Genomic DNA, 27,795 nt, shown 5'->3' with positions numbered 1-27,795 from the left:
ATACTGTGCCACTATGTGTTGAATGAATTTAGTGTTTCTGTTTTGCTAAGAGTATTGGTTACAACATGTTCTTTATAGATACTCCTTCCACACAAAAACCAACGAGGAAGGAGTTGGCAGCCAGGGCCCGGCGCCGTAAAATGGAGGCCATTTGCGATGAATATCGCCGGCTGGTGGCTCAGGCGGAGGAGGAGGAGGAGGCGGCTGCAGTTGCAGCCTCCTCCAATGCCCCGGGCCCCAGTCAGGCCCTGCCTCCAGTTTTACAGCACCGTATTCCGGCAGCCGCCTGCCGCCGTGCCTCGATATCTACCAGTGCTGCCCCCCATCCTGCATGTAACTGCAGGGCATTTCGCTGCCAGCTGCTCCGCCGGATGGCCCGCTTGGAGGAGCACCTAGAGGAGCGTGTAAAAATCCTTGTGGATAAACACCTGAAGGCCCGCCGACTATAGGACCTTGTCATTTGCCCCTTTTTTAATTCCTTTTGTTGGTGGGTGGGTTTTGGGCATTGGGGTTTCACTTGCGGACATTTTGGACTTTGACTTTTGTTTTGGACATTGGTTGGGGTTAGGGAGGGGGTGGTTTAGGTCACAGTGGGATAGTTTATTTTTGTTAGGGTATATTATATTTTATATTATTTACTTAAACATACGCTGTTTTGTGGTGGGTTACTGTTTTCCGAATTCAATTTACGTCACATGGTTTGTTACTTTGTTTCCTTGCTGCTGCATGCCCGCAGCAAGTGTTTGATTTAAAAGATCTGCCGATTTTGTAACACACAAACAGATAGATGCGGTACCCCTCACTGAGTTATTTTTAATTGTCATACTAGTGCTGTCAGTCTCTCCTCCTAGTCCATTATACTAGGGGTGGGCGGTATTTGCGAAATTCACTTTCGCAAATTATCGTGAAAATGTTAAAAAATCTCCGCAAACATGCGGAAATATCGCGAAGATGCGGAATTTTTTTTCCCGCCAGTTTGCGGTATTTTCTGCGTGGTCGCGGCTCACCAACTTACCCATGCGGTTGCTCGCGGGCGCGGCCATCTTGTTTTCACTTGTCTCGCGGTGTATGATCGCGAGAAGAAAGACGTGATCGCGCGACGAATGACGTTACTGCTGGCGCGAACTGTCGCGAGACAGTGCAAATGGCTACCAACAATCCAACATCTCGTGGAGAACGCGACCGGACCGGGAAAATTTGTTGGCGAACGCAGGGATTCAGGTAAGGCGATCGCACGCACGCGAGAATGTATTATTTTACAGCGCGAGCAAGCAAAACATTTCTGGTAAAATGCAGATTGCGGATATTTTGACATTTTCTCGCTCTCCGCGGAATGCGAAAATGTCAAATTATCTCAATTTCCGCGAGCGGAACGGAATTTTAGCCCAGGCCTACATTATACCTCCCACCAAACGTATCTTAACTGTGATTGATGATGATGAAGTTCGGCACACTGATGGCTGCATGGTTGGTTTCCCAAATGAATTGAGAAGATGCCATTATTGTGGTGGTAGTAGTACACTGGCACTAGCATTTGAAAAAAGAAAGAGAAAGTCACTTGACTGAGACAGACTGTGGGAGGAGTAGTTGAACAAACTAAAGTACAGCATGGGTGGGCAAGCAGAAGAAGATCCTTGCCCTGCCTTAGTTGAAATTCAATTAGTGTTGCTTTCACCACATCTGCCCCAGCAAGCGTGTGATCAATTGTTGGTGTACATTTAATGTAGTCACATCACACCTCAATATAAATCACACATCCCAGGGGAAGAGGGTTAGGGATTGATGAATGGATGGGAAGGGGGTTTGGGGAAAGGTTTGACAAAGTAAAACAGACAGTATGCATGGACATAACAAAAGTAAAACACAATCTTGGAAGACGACCATGATCCATTATCAAAGAAATCTATAAAGTGAGAAAAAGGAAATGCATGCATGCTGATGAAGAGAACTTGATGGTTAATGATAATTAGTTGTACTTACTAACTACTACTACACAATTAGACAGTACAGAGCAGAAATTATTAATATGAAATTTGCCTTGCCTGTCTGCCCTCAGACCGAACCAAATTACATGCTGTACCAGGCTTACTTTTATTTTTCATGCTAGCAAAGAAAATAAAAAAATATTTGTAGGGATCAATTACCAAACAAACCACAACACACAGTCACAATGATTGAAGAGAAAAAAGGAATCAAATAAATTTAAAGACGAATGATGAATGATACAAAAGTTACTGTATTATCCTGGTCCAAATGTGGAGTTGCATCATTCTCGTCATTCCTCTTGGTCCTCCCTTCCATGGACACTCCGCACATCAATCTTGGGTACCACTGCCTGCCTGATGCGGATTGGTAAGGTAAGTGTGAGTTGTTTCTCCCACTATAGCACAGATTAATGGCCGGCCTGTAGGTGTGGATGGAAAAACAAAAGGGGTATTGAAAAATAACTGAATTAAAACAAATAAACTCAATTACAGTGGAGTGCAAGAAGAGAAGACAAGACTCTTGAGAGAACACTTTCAGACTGAGGCGGCTTGGATACATAGTGTCTACTCTACAGCATTAAGCTACAACAACAACGGGACAGGAGCCAGCACAGCCACAGAACAGGCCAACCATGGCACAGGCCAGGCACCCTACCCCCATTTACCTTAAATTTTGACAGAGCCAGACAAAAGGCATATGCACTGCAGCAGCCTAGCATTTTCCAAATGAAGTGACTAAATCAATGCGCCACTGTCCCTCATACCACTATACTTTACTCCAGTCCACATCACTACACGGACATGTAGCCTAGGTCTGCTGTGGTTCTTGTTGAAACTGTTTACCTTTTAATGCAGTCCATGAAACGCAGTTATTCCATCAATTATCTCCGATCCAACTGACTGACTGTGTGCAAAGATAGTATGCTCAGCATCATGACCGTGTGGTACGTGTTCTCCAACACCAACTCAGTCTGTAGTGACTGATTAAGTTTATAATATATTCCATATTGCAAAATTGCAACGGATATTGGCTTGCACCTGCAGTGGTAGGAGTACAATGTGGTTATTAAACAACAAGGAAACATTGACTGTCACCTGAGTCACTTTTACTTTGTAGATAAACTAGTATAGTTCGACTTCATGCACATTCACTCGTAGTCAGCAAGCATCCAATGCAATGCATGCCATCATTCATAATAATCATTACCTGTCTTGCTCTTCTCTTTGGCTGTCAGATCAGATGCCTAGCCTTCTGACAGTCAGTGATGAGTTTCTTTCGGCTCGGAAACAAAACGGAATATAGCTGTAGTCACGTTTCACTTCTTATGGAGGGACTGTTAGAGGCAACATGTATTGTACTATTCTCCATCTCCATCCAATGTCTGGCTTGCTTGAAATGTATTTAGGGAGAGTAGGGACGATGGAGCAGGACTCTGAGGAGTGGAGTGGACAGTTATGCACAGACATGCAACTCCAATAGGCAAATAAAAAGAGGAGACTGTTGATGGATTTGTTGTGATAAGATTTGAACCAGAAAAACAGATACACACACAAATAAAGGAAGGAAGAACAATTTGAAAGCCTAGTTGTCAGGGGAGAGGAGCTCGTCCTCAAACTCTGGTGGTTCGGACAGAAGTACGTCATGTAATAACCCACTACTTATGTCATCGAAGTCGCTCTCCTCTTCCTGCTGTGATTCACGTATTTTGTACTCCGGTGGTATAAAGTGCTGGTTCATTTTGATCATGGTTAACCTCTCCACGCTTTTGGGCGAGAGACTAGTCCTTTTCACAGTAACAATGGCACCAACAGCACTGAAAACACACTCTGAAGAGACACTTGCAACAGGGCAAGCCACATACTTTATCGCCAGCCTGCTGAGCACTGGCCATTGGCTTCTTTTCCCATACCAATACACCAATGGGCTTTGCTCCATGAAGACCTCTGTTGTGTCATCTAGATAGGCCTGAACCATCCACTCAATGTTCAGGGGTGCTCCAATTTGCTTGGCCTCTTTTGCCTTTGCATCAGTAATGGACGTACAAAACCCTTTCCGTAGAAACCAATCACCTGCCATTTTTTGAAATGTGGCTGATGATCCTGTTGGTGCTGTTGTTGATGTTATTGCTGGCAGTGTTGTTGACTACTGGGAGGCAAACCCACTGCTCTCGGGTTCTGAAGTAGAATTTGACCCTGGGTGCCCTGTAGTACTTTTTATGCCCTGGTGTAGCGGGCCTCTAATTAAGATCCGGCACCCTGAAATAGCCACCATCTTTCATGGCCCTAAATACATTACTGCCATTGTCCGTGGCAACAAAACCAATGTTAAGCCCTCTTGGTCGCAGCCACTCAAACACCTTGCTGTTAAAGTCATCCAAAATGTTTGCAGCAGTATGAAATTTCTCCATAGCAAACATGGCTACAGTTGCATTTTTGCAAGTTTCTTTAAAAATCTCAGCGGTGTCAACAACACCTTCAGATATCTTATCTTTAACACCCGAAAAAGAGACCCAGTGTCCAGTAATACATATGTAATCAGTGGCTTGGCAACTGGTCCACATGTCTGTTGTCAGGTGGATACTCTGAACAGCACTCTGTTTTAAGGCTTTTCCAAGCAATTCCATCACGTCGTGATGTAGTGCTGGAACAACAACGCTTGTGAAATAGTAGCAGCTGGGAACCTTCCATTTTGGGAAGATGGTGGTCCCAAATTCCAGAAAACCCACCCCTTCAACAAAAGAAAAAGGGAGAAGGTCCAGTGCTAACATTTTAGCCAGCTTCGCATTGTACAAACGTGCTATTGGGTGGTTGCGTTCGTACTGCCCCTCCGGCCTAGTAAACATGCTAAGAATGGTAGGCTGCGTGGTATTCCTTCCTGTGCAGTACTCCTTGGTGTTTCAGACTGACTCTTACTCTTGTGCCACTGAGATGTTGCTGAGGATGTGGGGATTACCACTGCAGTGCTGGGGACAGGGCTTATTTGTGTACCACTACCACAGAGAATGTCTCCCTCTTCTTCTTCTTCCTCTTCCACCGTGAGCGGACTTTCTACTGGTTTATCACCACCAACAGCAATGGTTCCATTTTTTTTGCGACGAAGGTGCTCCTCCCACTGGATTGCGTGGTGTTTTTTCAGATGGGTCATTTGGCCTCCGGTACCATAGTTTGTACCAAGCTTACCACGACTAACAGAGGTATGACATACGGAGCATATAGCAATGTTCTCCTCCTTTCCGCTAACCGTAAAGAAGTCCCACACTGGGGAGCTTAACTTTTGTCTCCTGCTGGAGGTGCCACTTCCAATGCCGGATGAACTGGAGGGTGTGTGTTGAATTTGACTCTGTGCAGTACCACTACCTACTTCTGCTGAGGTGGTGCTTGTGCTGGATGTGGGACGCTGCCGGCCCTTTGCTAATGTAAATATGGAAGCTGGAGGTCGTGTTGGTGTTACCTGTGTTGGAGTTATGCGTGCTAGATCCCTCGCAGCCATTTTGGATAGTGTAAAAATGTTGGTCTCCATCTCCTCTGGCCCAGGAGTGATGTTCGTGATGACTGGCTCATCATCATCATCATCATCAACCTGCTCTTGTACATCAACCTCCATAAGTGTAAGGCTTTCTGGAACCTTCCTTTTCCCATGCCTGCTCTTGTGATGTGTCTTAGACTCAGTTTGTGGCTTCCAAGTGGCATCTAGATCATCAGAAGGGGGGTTTGGCGAAGAACTTGATGTACTAACCCTCCTTTTCCTTGCTGTGGATTTGGAAGACAATGGAACTTTTAAAGGAGTGGCTTCCTCTTCTTCCTCTGCATGAGTCCCAATTTCCTGAACTGCCCCTACTTCGGGAGGAACAACAGCTACTGTTGCGGGCGGTGGTTGCGGCTGTTGTTGTTGACCACTTATCTGCTGTGTTCTCTCCTGCGTTGATTGTGTACTATTTTGAGATAGCAATAAGTTTAGTTCAGGCTCATCATCAATGCTTTCCACCATTAGGCTGGCTACCTCTTCCACACTCATCTGCTTGGGCCTGGGTTGGTGGGATGGGCCCACTGATGCGGAGGTGCTACCCCCAGCTTGGCCCAAGGACACCGCTGCTGCAGGCATCATTTTTGGTGTCCCAGAAAAGGTTTTGGGAGTCACACCAGACTTAAGTGACACTTCCTTCTTCTTCTGTTCCTTCTTCTCCATGGCAACTTTCTTGGTACCGGAGGCCCTGCTACCTGCTTTCTTTGGGGGCATCTTCTTCAGATGTCAAAACAGCACACAGTTGCACAAGTTGCAGAGATGGCTGATCAGGTCACTCACACATCACGTCACGTCGTGTACAGCAGCAGGATGTCAGTCTGGCACCACAACGGGCGATGATGACACACCTCCTCCGTCTTTTGTGCACCTAAAAGCAAAAAAGTCTGAAGAACATCAGTCAAAAGATCAATAATATAATATATAACTTCTTAGTGTGTGGTGGGTGGTCACAATTATAAAATGTTATTAAGTCAGTGAACAACAACAGTATAGCCATTTATGAGACTGACAAAGCCACGGCTCCTGGTGTACTACTGTACTGTGTACACTCAGGAAGAATAAGAATAGCAAAGAACAAAAACATAAATGTATTGTAGCCTGTTTGCCCTAAATAAAAATGTGTGCATCTTATGGGATGGATACAGCATCAGGGAGCAACAACAACGAACATATACACATAAAAACTAAAGGCATTTATATACAACACCCAAAAAGTGAAATATACCCCAGAAAAAAAGTAAAGCCCACATTTTACAATTCAATCCAAAGCCATACATGATGTTGAAACTCAACGCACAACACAAAAACAGTTGTTTCATGCACCCGTGATGATTGATGAGTAGTACCCCTGGGCCTACTGCCCGACTAGGCCACAGGCTTGAAGGCCTATGGAAAAAGCACAGTGGCTGGTCCCACAAAATGGCCGCCACCACATGGCCAGGCCACTCACAAAAACAAGAAAAGGTCAGGAATACAAGACAGACAATGCAGGCCTATTGCAAAAGCACAATGCCTGCCTTAACAAAATGGCCACCACCCACATGCTCAGGCCACCCACCACAATAATAACAAAAAAGTGATTACAAAGGACAGGAACAGGAAGTTGGAGTCTCTGTGGAACTTACTTCCTCTCCTAAAAATATTTTTTTTAAAAATAAAAGTGACTCCGTGCTCCAAAACTACAGCAGAATGACAACCTGAGGAGTTTTTTTAGCATAATGCACAAAATCAGCGTTTTCGAGAAGGATTTATGTTGCTCGCGAGATATTGTTTGCCAGATTGCATATGCTGCGTGTTCGGGATCGCGAACTGTACAAAAAGGCTTTATCGCGCGCTCGAACACGCATATTGAGAGCACGAAAATGACAAAAGCTGTAAGTCCGCGTTGTCGCGCTGTGCAAAGTTGCCAAAAGTACGCAAGCTGAATCCCTAGGGTTACCTACTGGCTGAAAAGCCCTATTTATTTAACACACGCCCAAAAGCTGCAATTCCACCCCAAAAAACAACTTTTGCAATTCAATCCAAAGCCTTCCATGGTGTTGAAATTCAACAGACAACACAAACTGTTTTTATGCACCCATGATTTGAGGATGACTACCTCTGGGCCTACTGGCAGACTAGGCCACAAGCTTGAAACAGAATGGCAAAAGCAAGCACACTGCTTGGATGGCTCCACAAAATGGCTGCTACCCACCCACAACAACAAGAAATGGAAGACAGACAATGTAAGCCTATGGCAAAAGCACAATGCCTGCCTTCACAAAATGGCCGCCGCACACATGGCCAGGACCCAACAACAACAAGCATAAGCCAAGGGGAACAAAGAAAAGAAATGCAGGCCTTTATGGAAAAAGAAGCACACACTACTAAACTACCACCACAAAATTGCCACAAGCCACATGGGCACTCACAGTCACAACAGGAAATGGAAAACAATGAACTGAAGCAGGCCTATAATGACCGGACAAAGGAGGCCTGCTAAACAACACAGCTTTAATACAAAAATGAAAATCAACAGGGATACCAAAGCATTGGAAAGAAGTTACACATCAAGCCCACACATACAACAAAGGTATTTCACACACACACACACAAACAGTGAAATACACCAAAGCCACATTTAGCATTTCAATCCTATGCCATCCATGCCCTACATGATGTTTAAATCCAACAGACACCACAGAAACATGGACCCATGGGTACCCTACTGGCTGAAGTTGCAAAGAAAAACAACTAGGCCCCTATTGAAAGTACAGACCACCCACAACAATAATTTTTTAAAACAATGAAAATCCCAGAAAAATGTAGGTACAAACAAGCCCCAATGAAACAAACACACTAATTCTCCAACTTACTTGTAAAATTAAATCTCAAATTAAAAAGTCCTCAAATAAATCCAATCCAATGGTATGATGCAGCAGACAGACACAAAAAGTGATCCTTCCAGCTCCAAATCCAAATGAAAGTGAACAGCACATGGACAAAGCACTGGGAGAAGCCTGCTGGACAGGGACAGGAAGTTGGAGATTCAGGGGCACTTCCCTCCTCTTGAAAAAAGGGTAAAAAAAAATAAAGGACTCCTTACACAAAAGACTACAGCCAAATCACAATCTGAGGAGTTTTTCTGAGAAAAATGATAATTTTAGAGAAGGTTTTATGAAGCTCGAGAGATATTCTTCGCCAGATTGTAGTTTTTGCATGTTCGGGAACGCGATCTTACCAAGACAGCCGCCGGAAGTAAACACGCGCGTGCGATTGATGTGTTCGCGTTCGCACACTCTCGCGGGCTCGGGCGGCCATATTAGAAATCTCGTGGTGCACGCAAATGGACAGAAAAGCAAGTTGGCGAACGCAGAATCACGGTAAGATGTTACCGCACGCGCGAGAATGAATATTGAGTGCGCAAGGAAGCAAAACTACTATGCTACGCGGTAGATTGCGTAGCAATCTGCAACTTCGCGCTCTACGCGAATCGCAAAGTTACCTAAACTTCGCAAGCTCCGCGAGCAGAGCGAAGTTCAACACCCAGGCTTAGTTGAGATCAGGGAACTGTCAAGAACAACGTGCACTAAACTCAAATTAGGATTTGCAGAAATGATGTTGAATCCCCCTGCTGAGAAGAGTTGCAACTGTTCTGTCACATGTGGCAGAAATTTGATGTTGGAAAAGTGTAGTTGCAGTACTTTATATGAGCAATGGGTGACTTGTATAAGTGCGCCATCAGGTTGGGAGATGGAAAGCATTTTAAAGGGTAACATCAAACGACAATGGAATTCCTTTTGAATAGCTACTACATCTTGATTCACACCTAAAAAATTGGAATAAATAGTCTCATAATCCTGTGTCATTGGTTCAGCCTTTTAGACATCACAAGAACCAATAATCATTATCACTGAAACAGACCAAAATGCACCCAGGACCTGAAGGTTAAATGTCACTAGTGGATTGCTGCACATATTTATTGTGTCATCACTAAAGTTATCAGCCACCAGTAACGTGGCTGTGCAGGTTTAAGCTCCAAATCCGACCTGTCAAAATAACCCTTTCTGACAGGCCCAAAACCTCCTTTTAAATATTCATAAGGCACCGTTAAGTAAGCCTTTGTACCTAATAATGTAGGATTTATAGTACTTAAAATTAAGACATGTAAAATGTTGATGGTAAAACAAGTCCTTAAAGAGACAAGGCTACAAAAGCTATTTTTACTCTAGCAGTGTCTAGCTGTTTAATAGGAAAACAGTGGGACTTAATATTAAAATTTAATGTTATGTCTGCCTAGGAACAAAGCCTTAAAGTTCCTTCTTGGACTTTTAAAAATATTTATTACAAATTTAATACATTGATAAAGTGAGATTTGTACTATTTCTTCAGATGGTACATTTTGAAAAGTCATGTTTTGTCTGGCGAAAGACTTGAGAAGCCCATTTTCTTGACTTTCCAACTGTCACCTACGATCAGAATAGCTCCTTGATGAGGTGGGAACTTGCCCCCTGAGCGAAGTCGCATACCATGGGTGTGTTGAACCCTCTTTGGCTACAGCCTGCAGCCTTGCCCCACTGGAAGAATTCAACTGGCAGAAAATCATCTAAGACTGAAGGAAGAATGCTTTCATTGTGCTTGACACCGAGTGTTAGCTGATCACTGTTACCTGCTTGCTGGGTGTAAAATCTGGAATTTGCCCACTCTGAGCTTTTTATACCTTTGTCAACAGCTTCACCAATCCATCAAACAGTGGCAAACTGTTGTCATCAACCCTGTGTTCAGACCCAGCACGCTGATGACTCTACCTTCTCTGAAAGTTTCTAAACTTAAAGGTAACTTTTTTGTCTGGGACCAACCTGGTTCTTGTATTTGATCCATGCGCCATTGTCATCTGCCTCAAATCTTACCTTATCTAACACTTTGCATTTTTGTTGCTATATTTATTTAAATGTTTAAAAATCATTTCTGTGGTTCCTCTTATTTGTTATTTGGGTGTCATTTCGTTCAATAAAATATTCTCTTTTTATATAAATTGGACTCACATTTTTACGGTGTTGTGTTTTTGGCTTTTTAACTATTTCATACTTATAAATGCTTTACACATGTTCCTAAGTTGAGCCTGTCTTCTCTGTGCTGTAGGTACCAGGGGATGAGCTCAGGTTTAAATTTTTGAAACCTTTACTTAACATAACACGTATAGTGTCATTATTACTTGTGGTAGACTATCATATACCCCATCTAATAATCCACTTTCTCACAGCCCCTTTTTGCATAGTCACCCCATTTTTGATGAATTGTATTGCTGGTTTTTAGATTGTGCACAGTGTGACATTTTTGTCCAATGAATCACCTCTGACCCCTGAAACATGTTGAAACTGGCTATTCTCTGATTAGCCTATTTAACTTTTGCCTAAGGCCATGATATATGATGTGAAAATACATCCATGGCATAAAAAGTTAAATGGTGTCACGACTCGCTCCCTGTATTCTCGTGTCCACCACCAGGTGGCTGAACTGTGAGACTCTCCAGTGTTATAATAAGCTTCTGGACCCTCCCCTTCATGTACATACTGACTTCAAGCCATTTGGACTCTACTTGGAAATGGCCAGCCATTCCCAAACCATGCCAGGTTTTGTGGAAGCCAGTCTGCTAATGCTTGAAGCCAGCATGCTCATGTTTGGCACTCTGTTACCTAGAATTCCCTGCTCACTGCTTCATCTCAACCCCAGAAGGCCAAGGATGGGTGGAAGAATTCAGCTCACCTGTGGCTGGCTGCTGCTAGCCTTCTCCCACCTGTGATTAGTGTGATCTCTTTTATGCCCCAGCTCCCTTCACGCCAAGGTTGGTCATTGTAGCTGTGTTCCGGTGAAACTGATCTTTGATACCTGAGCTTTTGAAACTCCTTGATTCCTGAGCTATAGTTAATCCTTATTCCTTGATTCATGAGCTTTAGCTATTCCTTGTGCCTGAATTAGCACTGCCTGCAGTGCTACCTTGTTTCCTGAGTTTCTGAGCTTTAGTTATTCTTTGTTCCTGAGCTTCAGCTATTTCTTGTTCATGATTTTCACTGCAGGCAGTGCTCTCTTGACTCCTGGTTTCCTGAACTGTAGCTATTTCCTGTTTTCCTTGAAATACCACTGCCTGCAGTGTTACCTTGCCTCCTGAGCTATAGTAATTTCCTGTTCCTGAACTAGCACTGCCTGCAGTGCTACATTGGCTCTTGAGCTTTTGCTCAATTCATGTTTCTGCTCCTGCACAGCCTTCAGTGCTACTGTGTTTTCTTGTCTTCTGATTCAATGCAATTTTTTGAACACCCTTGTAGCCTCCCCTTCTGTATATCCTTTTCCAGTCCCTGCTTTTCTTCCCATTTCCTTGGTTTCAGTTTCTAGTTTACTGTCTTGCTATTTCTGCTGTCTTGCTTCTATTACCTTGTATGTTTGTTACTTGTTTTCTGCAAAGTGTGCCCTGTGAATTCCTTTCTTTCCTGTTAAGCACTCCTCCTTGCTAGCTCCTTGTCTATTGTGCCTGTCTTCAGTTCTACCCCCTTTCTGTTACTGCCTTGCGTGTTCCTGTTTGATCACAGGATCCATGGGCCCAGTTGATAACCTAGGTGGTGTTTCTTGTTCACTGTGTGTATTGTCTTTGAGTTACATTTATAATATCACCATAGGTATCAACTCTACAGACCCTGCCTTTGCATGCATATCCTATATGTGGGGATTTGCAGTCAGTATCTGTAACAGTAATTGTGGATGAGGAACTTACTGAGCTTCAGTCTTACCGTGTGGAGCTCCCGAGTGCTTTACCCCACATTTGCTTTATTGGTAATGTTGTTTTAAATATATGTCTTGCACATCCGTCCTGGGTGTACTTAGTCTGAATGCTAAATTGCCTCGTGAGTGCCATTCCTTTCTAAGTCTTAGCGATCTTGTTCACTTGCACAGGGTTCCCCTTTGGATCCCTTTTTCTCCTCTGACTCCCTGTGTGATCCTGGGCAGCGCTGTACTAGTCGTTGTGTGCACAGTACGTTTTCTACCCAGTCTCCAGTCCTTGCTCAAGTCCCTGACTGTGTTCCTGACATAGTCCCAGACAGTCCCTGATACATGGGGACTACAGCAGTTAATATGCCACCCACTAGTGTGCCAAAGTAAACTTGGCTTTGGAACTACCATTGTAGCCTGACTGCTGCAGTTTAAACCTGCAGTGCAACTTGTTAAAATATTAGTAAGTCACCCCATGTGACCCTGGAAGGCCACACTGTAGTCTTCATGATATTTAAACCATGTAAAAAAAAAATAATACCATGTCCATATGGTGTAAAGGCCCTAAAAGCTATTTTTACTGTGGCAGGTTTACTGGTCTTCGGCAGAAAGCCAAAGCACAGATTAATATACCAATACTGCTATCTCACAAATTGAACAAGCTAAAAAAATAATTAAACCACTATTTTTTAAAGTTATCAAAATCCAATTTAATGGTAAAGCTAGATTTTAATAAATATTAAGGTAATATAACTTTTAGAAAGTTACCTTTTCCCTCCCCGAAGTTCCCAAGGGCCAATCTGCTTTTAGCTCTCCATCTACTCACAGCCCATACTCATCACTGAATGTGGTGAGAGAGAGGTGTAAAATTATTCCTCAGTGCACAGCAATAAGCTGACACAATGGGCAGAGATGATTCCACTGAAGACTACAGAATATTCAGAGTGAGTGTTGTGGGTATCCTGTTGATACCAAACTGTCAAATCCTGATTGACAGGTCGATTTGGCTACATGTAACACTTGGGGCACACCTCAAAGGAGAGAAAAGAATGCCAAGACAATTATTGTATATCCGCTGTATGATTGCTGAAGGACTCTGCTTTTGTTCTATCAGACATCTGTCTGTGAGTGTGTTGTGGGGACAGTGCCTCTTTAAGCAAGAGTTTAGTGTTAGATGTGGGAGAACCCTGGTGAGTGCCCTAGGACACTCCCAAATACCTAGCCCTCAGAGCCCACATTTAGGATGGGTGAAGAATTTGGTCATATTGAAAATGCCCTAGCAAGTGCCATTTTGGTTCCTGTTTGAAGTAAGGCAAACGGCATCCATCCAAAAATGGAGTAGATTGGCCCCTAGAACTTTTACTCCATTGGTTATGGAGTGACCAAGAGTTATCCCCACCCACTAGTGGATGCCAAGAATAAATGTGGCACCCCAATTCACCTTCACAAGAACACTGCTGGGTGTTTCAAAGGATACCACGTTGACTAAATCCACTGCACTTGGCATCTTTTTCCTCTGACAAGAATCTGAGAAGGTTAGCCCCCTTCCGTATGAAATCCAATGACAGAAATATCTCCAAGGGTCATAAGGCTGATGCACTAAGTATCTCCAGGTACACAAAGAGGATATTTCTGTGAAGAATCTCAGCTGACCAATGGAAAATGGACCTGGACTGTAATTTTCAGTTGTCCTAAGCTTGACACTAAGAGAGTCTCCACGTGCTCCCACTGAAGCCCTGGTAGCCTTGGAAGTGTAGTCCTGTGGTTAGTTGGACACCCAAAAATGTTTTGAAACTTTTTCAAAAGCTTTGCTCTGGAACTTCGTTGAGAGGGACCACAAAAACTATATGACCACCAGTTCCATGGCGTCTGATTGGCTTATTTACCTTTTGTCTAAGACCATGGTATGTAGTGTGAAAATACACACGTGGTATGAAAAGTTAAATGTCACACAGTGACTGCAGCAGTTATTTTCCCATCCACTAGTGTGACAAGGAAAATTTGGCTTTGGGCCTACCATTGTAGCCTGACTGCTGCAATTTAAACCTGCAGTGTAACTTTTTAACATATCCCTTTTTAACAGGTAAGAAAAACCTCCCTTTTAAATATTAGTAAGCCACCCCTATGTGGCCCTTGAAGGCCACACAGTAGTGTGTATGATATTAAAAACATGTAGAAATCTAATATTAGATTGTACCTATAGTGAAAATGACCTAAACGCTATTTTCACTGTGGCAGGTTTACCAGTCTTATGCAGAAAGTCAAAGCACAGATTAAAATACTAACACTACTATCTCACGAATTGAACAAGCTAAAAAAAAAAAATTAAACCACTATTTTGAAAAGTTATTAAGATCCAATTAAATGGTAAAGCCAGATTTTGATAATTAATAAAGTAAAATACGTTTTAGAAAGATAACTTTTCCCTCCCTGACATTCCAGACGGCTAATCTGGATTTAGCTCTCCAGCTACACACAGCCCATACTCCTCACTGAATGTGGTGTGAGAGAGGTGTGCAATTCCTCCTAAGTGCACAACAATAGGCTGACAGAAATGGGCACAGATGACTCTACTGAAGACCACAGAATATTCAGAGTGAGGGTTGTGGGTATCCTGTTGATACCAAGCTGTCAAATCCAGTTTGACAGATCCATTTAGCCACATGTAACACTTGGGGCACACCCCAAAGGAGAGACCAGAATGAAAAGACAATTATTGTGTATCCACTGTCTGATTGCTGAAGTACTCTGCTTTTGTCCTATTAGATTTCTGTCTCAGAGTTTGTTGTGGGGACAGGGCCTCTTTAAACAGCATTTTAGTGTTAGATGTGGGAGAACACTGGTGAGTTCCCTATAACATTGCCACACACCTAATCCTTAGAGCCCAAGTTTAGCGTGGCTGAAAAATTTGGTCATATTGAAAATGCCTTTTCATTTGCCATTTTGGGCCTGTTTGCAGTAAGGCAAACAGGATCAATTGAAACAGTGGGCAGGGAGGCCCCCAGGAAATTTTACTCCATTGGTTAGGGAGTGCCCAAGAGTTATACCCACCCACTAGCTGATGCCAAGAATAAATGTGGCACTCCATTTCACCTTCACAAGAACACGGTTGGGTGTTTCAAAGGATGCCAGGTGGACTGAACCCACTGAACTTGGCCTCTTTTTCCCCTGAGAAGGATCTGAGGAGGTTAGCCCCTTCGATATGAAATCCAAAAACAGAAATATCTCCAAGGGTCATAAGGTTGATGCCCTAGGTGTCTCCAGGTACATAAAGAGGAAATTTCTGGGAAGAATCTCAGCTGACCAATGGAAAATGGACCTGGACTGCACTTTCCAGTTGTTCACTGCTTGACACTCAAAGAATCTCCACATGCTCCCACTGAAGTCCTGGGGTCCTTGGAAGTGTACTCCTATGGTTGGTTGGTCACCAGAAGAAGTTTTGGAACATTTTCAAAGCATTTTCTCGAGAGCTTCGGTGAGAGGGACCACCAAAACTATATGACCACCAGTTCCATGACATCAGATTGAATTTAAGATTTGTCTGACATGAATAGAGTTTTTCCTCAGAAAAATCACAACTCCCATTTAGATTGGGACTTAGAAACTTTTTCAAACGACCTCACTTCCAGGTCCTAGGAGGGCCAACCTGAAAGGTTTATCTGACCCACACTACATTGTGGCCAGCCTTTAATCATGACTAGATTCAGTTTTACTGAGACCATTAGCTACAATTGGCGCTTTGAGCTCTTTGGCTCTATTTTCGTCCAATTCTTTAAAAATGTGTTTCTTGGGTTCCCCTTACTAGAGTTTTGTAATTTTTTAAAAATAATTTTGATGATTAAGTGTTCCCCATTTTCATAAATGAGAGTGGGATTTTTATTTTGTTGTATGTTTGACATTTTAACCATTTTGGTAATTTTACTTTTCATAAAGTTAAGCCAGTTTGCTCAGTGCCATAGCTACCAGAGGTTGAGCTCAGGTTTAATTTATTAAAACCTTTTTTAATGACCCTAACAATGTATTGGCTTTATGACAGTCATGAGCTACCAAACACTCCATCTAATAATTCACTTCCTCACACTCATATACAAAATGAGTGTGATCCAGAGGATAATCATACTGCTGCCTGGGTCACTATAAAGTTTGTGTTACTGAAATCAATATTTTCGTTGTCAATACTCTCTTTTTTGAAGTGGTGCAATCTCTAGTAAACAAAATTGGGGCAGATTTACTTGTACAGCATTAAAGTCATGTAAAGTGGCACAACATCTGGGAAAGGTATTTAGGACCTCATTTATGGGGATTTGGCGTAGGGCAGCGCAGCAAGTCACCTTGTTGTGCTGCCCTACCTCAAAGTGAAAGGGCAGGAACAACCGCATTTATCCAATACTATGTATTTTTGTCCATTCCCCTGGCACTAGTCCTGTTTTAGCAGCCTAGCACAAATTCAGGCATCCTTGCACCATGGTGCAAGGATGCCTGTCTTGTCTGCAGGAATGTTTTTGTGAATGAAGGGGTTCCTTCCTGCAAAAAACCAATCCCCTCTTTCTATGTGTGCTGAAAAATGCAGCACACATGGCAAGAGGAATAATGAGGATAAATAATGTTATTTCTCCTCCTTTCTCCAGGTTTTGGCACTTCCCCTGATTTACATGGTCTTGTAAATTGGGGGGTGGGTCAAAATCCATGGGTGTTGCATGGCAGCACTTACCGCAATGGCTATGGAATGCCTCCTGAGCTCAGAGTAAGGCAATGCAACAATTTGCCCTGCCTTGCCTAACTCCATATCTATGAGGCCATTCAAACCCACTCAAAGTGGCTCTGCGTGGCTTCATAGATATGATTTCAAGGTTTTCCCCACCAGACCATCACAAAAAGAGTTGCTACGGCGGTGCAAGTGAGTCATACATACCTTCCTTAGTTTCCAACTCAATTTTCTGGTGTAAATTATGCTTTACTCCACTTTGCATCACGGGGGAGTAACATTTCCTCTACTTGGCATTGCAGTATTAGTATCCATGTTTTTTTATGCAAAGAGTGATCTACTAAGACAGACAGACTGAGCTTTGCATTAAAAATAATGCCTCCTTGAAGCAAATGCATAGTTTCTCACATTGATTGTGTACAGCACACATCCAGTGGGAGCTATGTTAGAGGAATTATCAAGACAAAGCATTTAATACTGAAAATATATGCTTCCAGTACAAAACCTATGCTAGACTTCACATGCACCTTTGCGCCATGGAGCAAATACGGCTGTGTGCTGCTTTCTCCCCCTTCAGTAATATAGTGCAGCAACTTTGGTTGCTGTGCTAATTTGCACTGACATTTAGTAACTCTACTGCAATATTTCAGATGTTTTTCAAGTTAGCCTTCCTAAAATACTCATCACTGCTTGTCCATTTTTTTGCTCACCTGTGGCCCTATTATCTGAAGGATGCATTTTCCCTGTTTGCGCCCCGTGCACTTTAAAACAGGTGCCCCAGGCGCAAACAGGTAGAGTGCACCCTATACATGGAACCCTGGGGGCAGCACATTCCTGTGAAAATAGGAGAGGCTGCTTTGAAGCTGCTTCATGTTTTCACAACAACCTGCCTGTACTTTTAAAGGGGATTAGAGATTCCCTTGCAGGCGGGTGCAGTGACTGATTGTACCCACCTGCAAGGGGATGTCTGGTGGTCCATGGTACCCCCTTTCCCCCTCCAGAGGGCTGCCTTCAGGGGGCACACAGACAGTGCACCACCTTTTTAGATGGTGCACTGTCAGTATGCCTCCTGAGAGCTTTCTTGCCTCTGCACCCGCGTATGTAATACGGCGCAGGCACAGAAGCAAAGGGATTCCCTCATGCTAATGAGTGAGCACCCCCTGAAGATAGCGCTGGCACTTTAAGTGCGCCAGCACCATTGGCATTACAGAAAGAGCTGACGAGTGTCTATGGCCCCATCTGTAATAATGCAGTGCCCCGGCGGCGCGCAAAGCAGGCGCTAATGCCTGTTGCACCCTCAGGGCACTTATGAAATATGGCCCCTGAACTCTTTATCTTTTTCCTCAGGCCTCTCTCACCATAGCGTTCATCCACCCCTTTACTGCTTAGACGTTTATAAGCAGACTATGACATCTATGGCTGGTACACTGGCACAGGGATGAGAACTCACACTGGCACCAGGAAACTGGTACAAGGGTACCAGCAATGACACCGGCCCCTGACAAGGAGGTACTAACACTGTCACTGGCTAACTGATAAGAGCACCAACTGTGACAAAAGTACATTAGCTTGAGCATGGCAACAAATGTAGACCGGCACTAGGATGATAGCAGAGGGACACCGACAGAGGGGCAATGGTAAATAGGCAGTGTCACTTGGATTGTGACTCAGTCGAATCAATATTGGCTCTGCGTCAGTGGCACAGGGAATACTGACACAAGAGCACCAAAATTGACATGCAAACAATGACACTGGTCTGATAACATGGGGAAAATGACAAATGCAAGGACACTGGCATGGTGGAGATTTACTGGGAGACAACTCACGGATGTTAGAACACATTAGGGGAATGACACAGACATTGGTATAAGCATATTGGCATTCAGACACTGACATGGGAATACAAACAGGCAAAGGGACAGGAGGACATGGAGACATTGGCATTGTTACTGGGACAGTGACATTTGGACAATGATTTGGAGACAGTGATACATGAACATTGTGACCAACACTGACATTGGGAGATACACTTGGACCCTGACATTGGGATACGGGGACACAGACACAGTGCCACTTGCAATGGCTGAAACTGAAACTGAATAAGTGAAAGCTACCCAAGGTCCCTACGACAGGGTCAGGAGGAGATAGGGATAATAATGTGTATATCAAAGTACTAAGCATGTGAGATAAACTGGGCAACCATTGACACATGGACTATGGGTATGTGAACAAACAAATCTATGATGTCAACTAAACATTATTTAACTGCCCTGTTAGACCTGGCATCATTGGCGTGGTTTTCCCCTGAATTTTTGCCTTACCTCCTGTTATTTTGTTGTGTGTTGGACTTTGGTTTTGCTGGGCTAGATGCTTTTGGCACATTGACACTGCTGTTCAGTGCCAAAGTGCAAGAGCTCCCTTTGTAAATTGTTGTTATGGAATGGTGATTCCCTACTTGGCATATTTAATTTACTAGTTAGTCCCTAGTACAGTGCACTGTGTGTGCCCAGGGCCTTTAAATCAAATGATGCTAGTAGGCTTGCACCACTGATTGTGCCCCCTACACAAGCAGCCTTACAACAAGGTCTCAGGACTGTCATTGCAAAGTCTATGGGCAGTCTAGTACTGCCATGTCTACCTGGCAAGTGCATCCACTTGCCAGGTCCTAACCTTCCCTTTTCTTACATGTTAGTCACCCCTAAGGTAGGCCCATGGTACCCCTGTGGGCAGGGTAAAGTGTATGTGAAAGGTAGGACATGCCCTGATGTGTGTGGCATGTCCTGATAGTGAAATACTGCCAGTTTCACTATTGCAAGGCTGCCTGTTCAAATAGGATAGAATTGGGAGTTTGCGTATAACATCTTATGAACATAACTACCCCCGGGAACACGATAGGAAAATAAAGTTTGGCATGCCTGAACTCAGAATGTTAAAATGCATCTTTTAGTGAGGGTGATTCTGTGTTTGAAAATACCACTTTTAGAAACCTGAATATGCATGGTCTGCCTTCCACAATGCTGTTTCTACCTCCTGCCAGGAAGCTGCACCAGAGAAGTCAGAACTGGTTTTGACTGGGCACAGACCTTCTCTACCATCAGAGAACAAAGGATTTTGCTATATAAATATTAGGGCCCAGACCCCAGAACTTTGGACTACTTCTGGAAATCAAGAGGAACCTCTGCCAAGGAGAAGAACTGGAAAAAACTGGAGGAGTAATACTGCTCCTTTGCTGTGTGCTGTCTGGGGTTAGCCTGTAGCACCTGTTTCTGCCAAGGAGAGGAAATGTGTGTGTATCCTGCTTGCAAAGTGTCTCCAAGGGCTTGAAGTGAAGCTTTCCCCCTGTTCAAGAGGTCTCAGGAACAGCAAAGACCTCACAGCCTTCTGGGCACCATCTTTGGAAACACAGGATTCAGTCGCCACAGAAGAAAAGGGCAACCAACTCTGTCACCAAGTCCGTTGCAGGATTTCATGTCATGAAGGTACTGCAGAGAGCACCACCTTGCTTAGTGACGCAACCCTGATCCCTCTGACTCCGTCAACGAGCCGCTGCTTGTACCACATACTTTGGGCACCGTACTTCGCACCGCTTCTCTACACGCTGCACAGAAGTCACCGACTCTGTTGCTGCCAGACTCAAACATCAATGGGCTTTGTCGCCACACCGTAACCTGCTAGCACCGCATCGAGCACTGTCTCACCTTGCAACACAAGCCTTGGTTAGTCTCACCAACTCCGCCAATGAGCGACTTCCTGAACGGAGCCCTGAGAACACTGCACGTTGCAACACTTCCATCTCAAATCACAACCGGGAGGTTTGCCTTTGGAATTTCGTTTTTGCCATTTTTGCAATAAATCTGTGTTGTTTAGCATGCCTCCTTCCTTTGTCTGGCCAGTCTATGAGCATGTTTGTAATAGTGGGCCAGCATTTGACTTGGCTGAGCCTCCCCATGTGGCCAGGGGCCATTTTGTAAAATCTGTGTCCATATAGGCTTGCTTGAGTTCATTGTTTTCCAGGCCTCCTGCTTGATGATGTTGTGAGTGACCAAGTGGCTGGCGGCCATTTTGTGGTGGTGGTAGTGCTTTTGTCAAAGACCTACATGTCTTTTTTCCTTTTTTCCTCTTGGCTTATTGCTTCTTGTTGCGGCCTGCCTGGCCATGTGGCTGGCAGCCATTTTGTGAAGGCTTCCAGTGTGCTTTTGCCACAGACCTGCATTGTCTGTATTCCCTTTGTTGTTGTTGTGGCCTGGCCATGTGGCTGACGGCCATTTTGTGAAGGGGCAGCCAGTGTCCTTCTGCATTAGGCCTGCAAGCCTTGTTTGTGGTGGCCATGCTTTCTTGCTGGTTGTTGTTTTGCATGAACATTTTTCTTCTTCTATCCAGCAAAAAATGTAGCACAGTTCACTACATTTTCTAATAAATGTGCTATATTATTTATTTGAATTGATTGATTCACTATGTGGCCTAGTCTGCCAATGGGTTTTTCAACCAATAGGCCCAGAGCTACTCATGGGTACATGAAAAAACTGTTTCTGTGGTGTCTGTTGAATGTAAACATCATTTAGGGCATGTATGGCATTGGATTGAAGTGCAAAATATTTTTGAGGGGTTTTTCACTTTTTTCATGTGTGTTAAATAAATGCCTTTGTTGAATGTGTGTGGTTGTTGTGCAACTTGCAAACCTTTTTTAGCCCTGTGCATTTTTGTTTTTGGCATGGTTGTATTAAAGCTGTGTTGTTTAGCATGCCTCCTTTATCTGATCAGTGTGTGAGTGTTTTTGTGATAGTGCATGGACCAGCACCGTGAGCATAGAATGCCAGTTAAAGCACTCTTCCAGGAGCTGCCAACACGTTGGAACTCAACTTATTACATGCTTGAACGTCTGTTTGAGCAGTACAGACCAATCAATGAATATGTCATGCAAAGAGGGGATGCTGCATGATCATTGAGATGGACAATGGGGCCTAGTTAAATACCTGACAGAGATGCTACTTGCTTTCGTGCTCTTCACACGTGAAGTCAGAAAAGAGGACTGTACTATGGGGCAAGCTATCCCATTGTTGAATATGCTACAGGAACAGATGAAGGAGGTGTCTGCAATGTACGCAGGTGTGGAGGAAAAAAAAGAAGCATATGAGTTGGTGGAGGGCTTAACCCTTCTCTTATCTGAAAATACAAGGGTGCAAACAGGCATTGTGTCATCCAACCATTACATTGCTGCCACAATTCTGGATCCAAGATACAAACGAGTACTGAACACATTGATTCCTTTTTTAGAAAGGTATGTTGCCAAGCACAAAACTTGGATAGTTGCGGAAGGCAGTCGCTTAGAACAAGAACGGCTGAGAATTAGAGGCCTGCTACTCCAGGTCACAAGTACTGCAGTGCAGCCGGCGTCAAGGGCAACTTCAGAGTCTGAGGGCTGTGCGGTTGGCTCACAGTAGTCAAAACCACCAAGAACATTAACAACAACAAGACCAGGAGCATCAGCCTCACCAAAATCCGCACAGGAATGGTTTCTGCAGCAAGGACTTGTTAGGTCTAGTGCTGAGGCAAAGGCAAAAGATGCTGAGCCAAGCGGAGCACCGCTGAGCATTGAGCGGATGGTCCAGGCCTATCTAGATGTCCCAACAGAGGTCTACATTGATCAAAAACCATTGGTGTATTGGTATGTAGGGGTGGGCGGAATTTGCGAAAGCGACTTTCGCAAATTATCGCGAAAATGTTTAAAATCTCCACAAACACGCGGAAATATCGCGAAGATGCGGAAGTTTTTTTCCCGCCCGTTCGCGGTATTTTCTGCGTGTTCGCGGCTCGCCAACTTACCCATGCGGTTGCTTGCGGGCGCGGCCATCTTGTTTTCACTCTTCTCGCGGTGCATGATCGCGAGAAGAAAGACGTGATCGCGCGACGCATGACGTCACTGCGGGCGCGAACTGTCGCGAGACAGCGCAAATGGCTAAAACAATACAACATCTCATGGAGAACGCGACCGGATCGGGAAAACTTGTCGGCGAACACGGGGATTCAGGTAAGGCGATCGCGCGGGCGCGAGAATGTATCATTTTACAGCGCGAGCAAGAACCAAATTATCGCAAAGCTGCGGAATGCGGAAATTTTGACATTTCCGCGCTCTCCGCAGAACGCGGAAATGCCAAATTAGCGCAAATTCCGCGAACGGAACAAAATTTTCGCCCAGGCCTATTGGTATGGGAAAAGGCGCCAATGCTCAGTGCTCAGCAGGCTGCCAATAAACTATCAGGCCTTTCCTGTCGCAAGTGTCTCTTCTGAGCTTGTTTTCAGTGCTGCTGGTACCATTCTGACAGTGAGAAGGACTAGTGACTTGCCCCAACACATGCAGAGGATAACCATGATCAAAATGAATCAGCACTTTATAACACCGGATTATGCCATACCTAAAGTAGCACAGCAGGAAGATGATGACGGCGATTTAGGTCGTGGAAGTAGTGCGTTAGATGACCTATTTCTGGGTGAACCACCAGCGTTTGAGTACAAGCTCTACTTCCCTGACAACTAGGCTTTCGACTTGTTACTTTCTTTCTTGCTTATTTACTTGTATTACTTGTGTGTGTGTCTGTCTTCTGGTTCAAATCACAACAAACCCATCACCACCATCTTAGTCTTTATTTGCCAGATTGGAGTTGCAAGTGTGTGCAGTCAGTGAAGAAGTAAGTCCACTCCTCCGAGTCCTGCTCCAGTCCACTCCTGACTCACCCTAAATCCATTTCCCTCAAGCCAGACATTGGATGGAGAATAGTACAAGAAATCTTTGCCTGCCTCGTCGAGTCCCTCCAAAGAACCTGACTATAGTTATCTTCCTTTCCGAGCAGAGAAGGACTGCACCTTAAGAACAGGTAAATGATGGCAGGAATTGGATGCTGACTCTGATTGATTGGTGTTTGTGTTGTTATTGTGCATGAGGTTTACTAGTATAATCTACACACAAAAATGTGACTCATGTCAATGTTTCCCTTCTTGTTGTTTCATAACAAAATTGTACTACTGCAGGCAGAACCATTGCATTTTTGATTCTGGAATCTGGACTCACTTGGTACACTACAGAGTTGGACACCATGATGACCATACTATACTTGTTGCAGTCAGTCAATAGGGTTGGAAATGACTGATGGAATAACTCAGGCATTTCATGAAGTGTCCTAAAACATAAACAAGTCAACAACAACCACACCAGACCTACATGTCTGTGTAGTAGTGGAGGCGAGAGTAGTGGAATGACTAACAGCGATGCATAGATTTAGTTACATAATTTGGAAAATACTATGTTGTTGTTTATGTGTGCTCAGTCCTGTTGTTGATGTCGGTTAATGCTGGTAACAGAGTAGACATGCCCCCTCTGAAAGTGTTCTTGTTGCACTCCTCCTTAATTTATCAATTTTAACTTTACTTTTCTCCTTGATTATTCAATATCCCTTTTGTTTTTCCATCTACACTTACAGGCCGGCCTTTCCCCTGTGCAATACTTGGAAAAACAACTCACACTTACCTTACCAATCCGCATCTGCCAAGCAGGCAGTGGCACCCAGGACTGCTAGATGGATCGTCCATGGAAGAAAAGAAGGACCAATAGGAATGCCAAGATGCAACTCCCAATTTGCCCATAACATAGTAACTTATATTATCATCATTTTTAATTTGATTAATTTTTTTTCTTCAATCATTATGACTGTATATGTTGTTGTTTATTATGTTTGCTTATATATTTGACCCCTACAGCTATTTTTTAATTTTCTTTGCTAGCTTTAAAAGGAAGCCAGGTACAACAGAACATAAAATGTATTTAATTTAATAATATACTGCTGCCCTGTGCTACTAGTCTAGTACTACTCATCATGAACCATCAAGTCATCATCATGCATGCATTTCCTTTTTCTCCCTTAACAGATTTATGATGGTCGGCTGCCAAGATTGTGTGTTGTCCATGTGTAGTTTTTGTCTTTGTCAAAACTTTCCCTCAAATAAGACTTCCCAACCATTCATCAAACCCTAACCCTCTTCCCCCAGGCTGTGTGATCTTTATTGAGGTGTGACTAAATTAAATTTACACCAATAATTGATCACACACTTGCTGGGGCGGATGTGGTGAAAGCAACACTAACTCAAGGCAGGGGGCGAGGATCTTCTTCTGTTCCAAGTATATATATATATAAAAAAGCTCGAAGTTGTTCCCCTAGGCATAGACACACTCTACACCAGTTGGCTGAAAACCCTTTATTGGTAAGGAACAGCAGCGACATACCGGTACACATTACAGCTTCTTGTCGAATTGGCATGACGCATTTTATTGACGATATCACCTTCCTCAGAGGCTCGACAAAGAAAAGGCTTATCCGAACAACACCCCTTAAATACACAGTTCAAGCCCTCCAATGGGCTGCTCAAATGAGCGATGTGGCTTTATGGGTCTTGTAGTCTGCTAATTATAGATCCCGAATAGGTACCTTAATAAAATGCTGTTGAAAACAGTTTTAAGCCCATGGATGGGCCCCAGCACACCGGGCTGCTCCTCAATCCACGTCTGATGCTCCACAAACAACCTCGCATAATTCAAACCTCGCGGCCCCCATTTCAAGGCAGGGTGGTGCATCTAGAGCGGCTGGGCTGCCGTGCAGTAATACAAGCTCCAAGTTGCCCCCCTACGCATAGACGCTTACAGCCAACTGGTATGGAGTGCGTCTATGTCTAGGGGGGCACGTCGCTCATTTGAGCAGCCCATTGGAGGGCTTGAACTGTGTATTTAAGGAGTGTTGTTCGGATAAGCCTTTTCTTTGTCGAGCCTCTGAGAAAGGTGATATCGTCACTGAAACGTGTCAGGCCAATTAGATAAGAAGCTGTAATGTGTACTAGTATGCCGCTGTTGTTCCGTACCAATAAAGGGTTTACAGCCAACTGGTGTGGAGTGCGTCTATGCCTAGGGGGGCAACTTGGAGCTTATATTACTGCGCGGCAGCTCAGCCGCGATAGACGCACCACCCTGCAATGAAATGGGGGCCGCAAGCTTTGAATTATGCGAAGCTGTTTGTGGAGCCTCAGTCGTGGATTGAGGAGCAGCCTATATATATATATATATATATATATATGGATTGCTTACCCATGCGCAGTAGTATGTGTTATTCTATTTTTTTTTGCAGGGGAACATAATTAACCCATTATTAATTGCCGGCATCGTTTTATCATCCTTCCAGCACTAAAGGTTACGTTTGTCCACTTCATAGGTCGAGTCAACTTCAGTTTGTTGTAACTTGAACTAGGCTATCCCTGCCACCATTATGTTTTATTTTACTTTAGCATTGCTTATCATTCATCATCTGGTTTCTTGTTTGGCAGTATTCTTCTTGTGTACTTAATGTACTTCTACTACTCGTTCCCTAGTCTCCCTCAGGTGACAAGACTGTCTCATTTTCTTTATTAGCAAATGCAACTGTACACTACTGATACCACCAACCACCATGGCATCTTAGGTAACCAAACCATCACCATGCAGCCATCACTTCGCCTAAACATCAATCACAGGTAAGAAAAGAAGTGTGGGGGAGTCAATAGTGTATATACTATGGAAATTAATTAATTCACACACCCACATCCTTCCGAGTACATACTAAAAATTGGTTTTAGTTGCAGAATGCATAGACTAGAAGGAGAGACTGACAGTAGTAGGACAAGTGAGGGTACTGCATCTAGCTGTTGGTGTGTTGCACTATTGGCAGATTTCAAAAACCCTTACACATGTAAATTAGAAGAAGAAAAACCCACAACACCTGACACACCCCTCTCCCTAACGCCAACCAATGAACAGTAAATTAAATAAATGTTTATCAATGATTGTCAGTGTTCACGTCAAAGTTCAAGAAAAGTAAACCCCAAGTTTCCCCAACATCCCCCCCACCCAAAAAAAGAATAAAAAATGGGCTAGGGTCGAAGACTGAGGTCTAGCTGCGGGGTTGCTGGCTAGTTTGCTCCAGGACCTCCTCCAATTGGCCTCTAGACGCGCCATCCAGAGGAGCATGCAGTGCCGAAAGTTCCTGCAGGAACAACAGGGGTTAGCAGCAAGGGATGATGTTGATGAACTTGATAATAGGCGGTGGGCGGCTGGCAGGACACAACTCTGTATCACTGGAGGCACGGGGGGCCTGGCTGGGGCCCGGGGCATCGGAGGAAGAGCTGCAACTGCTGCCTCCTCCACCGCCAGGACAACCAGCCAGGGATATTCATCCCGGATGGCATCTAGCTTCCTTTGCCGGGCCCTGGCTGCTAACTCCTGCCTGTTGGGTTGGGAAGGAGTAGCTATAGCGAGAAAGAAAAAAGACAATTGTAACCAATACTCTTAGCAAAACAGTAACACAAAATGACACACATAAAAATTATAGTGGCACAGTAGCACTAGCAGTTGTGGTATCCTCCTCACTTCCTCTGCCCCTAAGATTTGGATGTGATGATGATTAGACTTTCAGGCACTAGGCACTGTGGAGTAGAGTAGAAGTATTCTTCTTCTCTCTCTTGTTTAGCACAAATAATCTTGTAGGCATGCCAGCTCAGTCAGCTTGTGTTGTTCCCTAGACAGACATACTCATGTCGCAGACTCATGTTACTTTACTACTGTGTGCATGTGAGGCAGCTGTACTACACAACTATATATTTTTTCCATTGCAGCCATACTCTATTAAATCAATGGCAAATGCTCAGACAATGTTACTTTCACCCTGACTACTGCAATAAGGCACATTATGATGATGACATGTTCATGAATGATGATATACGGCAGCACAACATCATGTCACTCACGTGATTTTAATGATGATGAT

The sequence above is a fragment of the Triturus cristatus genome, chromosome 6 (genome assembly GCF_964204655.1).
Source record: "Triturus cristatus chromosome 6, aTriCri1.1, whole genome shotgun sequence".
NCBI classification, from domain to species: domain Eukaryota; kingdom Metazoa; phylum Chordata; class Amphibia; order Caudata; family Salamandridae; genus Triturus; species Triturus cristatus.
The sequence above is the reverse complement of the archived record's forward strand: the minus strand, read 5'-3'. Positions refer to the sequence as shown.